The sequence below is a fragment of the Xiphophorus maculatus genome, chromosome 7 (assembly GCF_002775205.1).
Source record: "Xiphophorus maculatus strain JP 163 A chromosome 7, X_maculatus-5.0-male, whole genome shotgun sequence".
NCBI lineage: Eukaryota > Metazoa > Chordata > Actinopteri > Cyprinodontiformes > Poeciliidae > Xiphophorus > Xiphophorus maculatus.
In genome coordinates this window covers 13,464,581-13,466,734 of record NC_036449.1, presented here as the reverse complement: position 1 = coordinate 13,466,734, position 2,154 = coordinate 13,464,581, and the positions used below count along the sequence as shown (strand labels likewise).

General features: G+C 46.6%; 1 pseudogene; it reads left to right on the top strand.

Annotated features, from left to right (window-relative positions):
• The first annotated feature begins 223 nt into the window (after positions 1 to 223).
• On the top strand, positions 224 to 1,928 carry LOC102226617 (annotated as a pseudogene).
• Positions 1,929 to 2,154: the final 226 nt, after the last annotated feature.

Genomic DNA, 2,154 nt, shown 5'->3' with positions numbered 1-2,154 from the left:
CATGTGATGCAGCTTTCGAGTTAAAAGCAATCGAGCTGGCCGATAAAGAAGGAAACGGAGCTGCTGCACATAAACTTGGCATGAATGAATCGACGGTGAGACGCTGGAAACGGCAGCGGTTAGAAGTGGAGCAATGTAAAAAGACGAAAAAAGCTTTCAGAGGTAAGAAAAGCAGGTGGTTGACGCGGCTGTGTGGAAAAGAGTTAAATGTGTGAAAGGGAGAATGGAGGACACAGACTTCAGCCTCCCTTTGAGTCAGGACACCTTCTGTGATTTATGGAACAATGTTCGTTTGTCGACTTCGGCTGACGGATTACCGGGTCCGAATATGGATTTTTGGAAGAATCCCGAAATTAAGTAGGAAACCATAAATGTGTCTGCTGCCCCGACGGTCCCTGCAGTTTCCAATTATGCTGGGCAACACGATTTTATGCTTAAATTTAACGACTCGGGAGCTGCTAAAAGTGTCACCTCCACGTTTTCAGAAAAGCTTGGGAAACTATTCTGCCAGCTGGCTAAAATCACTCCGATTGGGATTTTGGTTAAGGAGGAGCCTCAGCAGGGCGCCATCAGCAGCGCGACGGCCATGTATAAAAAGACTGAGTAAAGAATAGGGATTATAATTACTGGTGGAAAAGTTCAGATCGCTGTGGTGAGTCCGGTTAGAACTCCGAAGAAAACAGAGTCGCAGTCCAATGGGTTTAACTTGCGGTTTATTCCCTAACTTGACGTAACCGTGTGGTTCTATAAAAGATAAACAATATAATGTCAGTGTCCGAATAATCCCAAACAAATGACTGAAATAACCTCACACATACTAAATAACTGCAATATTAATAGTCACAAACATCCCGTTTCTAAACAAATACACGACACGAAAAACCCACCTTGTGTAGCTTTTAAGTGCACACGTGTACAAAGCATGCTAGTAATTAAGGGCAAAACTGAAATACTCTGCTGAATAAACAATGTTATTAACTTCCAACATCACTTACTCGGATATCCACGCACACACATCAACGGAAGGTGACAATAAATTGCAAACAGCAAGTTAAAGTTCACAAACTACGAACGGTAAACTACAGCTGCTTTTTTCTTTTCTCCCCTTCTTCATCTGCATGCTGCTCACCGGTGCTCTAAACTCCACCCCTTAAAGGGCTCAACATAGCAGACTGCCAGGCAGCCTTTTTCACACTGAGCATGTGGCAGAAGTCGTCAAGAGGTGCCCACACCACCAAAGCGAAGACCCGACCGACAACAAGAGCCATCTGATCGAAGTGGAGGGCAGCCAGCTGGCCCAGTACATTGAGGATCTGAACACGAAAAGCCAGAGCGTGACCGTGCCAGGGTTCAGCCTCCCTTTGAGTCAGGACACCTTCTGTGATTTATGGAACAATGTTCTTTTGTCGACTTCGGGTGACGGATTACCGGGTCCGAATATGGATTTTTGGAAGAATCCCGAAATTAAGGAGGAAACTATAAATGTGTCTGCTGCCCCAACTGTCCCTGCAGTTTCCAATTATGCTGGGCAACACGATTTTATGCTTAAATTTAACGACTCGGGAACTACTAAAAGTGTCACCTCCACGTCTTCAGAAAAGCTTGGGAAACTATTCTGCCAGCTGGCTAAAACCACTCTGATCGGGATTTTGGTTAAGGAGGAGCCTCCGCAGGGCGCCATCATCAGCGCGACGGCCGTGTATAAAAAGACTGAGCATGTGGCAGAAGTCGTCAAGAGGTGCCCACACCACCAAAGCACCGACCGACAACAAGAGCCATCTGATCGAAGTGGAGGGCAGCCAGCTGGCCCAGTACGTTGAGGATCTGAACACGTGACCGTGCCTTACGAACACCCACAGCTGGGAAGTGAGACGACCAAAATCCTGCTGAGCATCATGTGCACCAGCTCCTGCATGGACCTTACCTGAGGGGCCGCTTTTTATTGGCTGATGCCCACTCTACGTGGTCACGTGCGTGGCCGTCTCACAAACACACGCTTCCCGTTAGCTAAGTACAGCATAATGGCAGTACTGATACAACTTCTACACCTTGAAGCCTGTCTGCTACGCAGTCTTACGTTAGCTAAACAGATCAATATGCAATGTGTGCTGTATCTGACATACACTAAAGATTTTCTTTTAAGCAGAAAAGGCT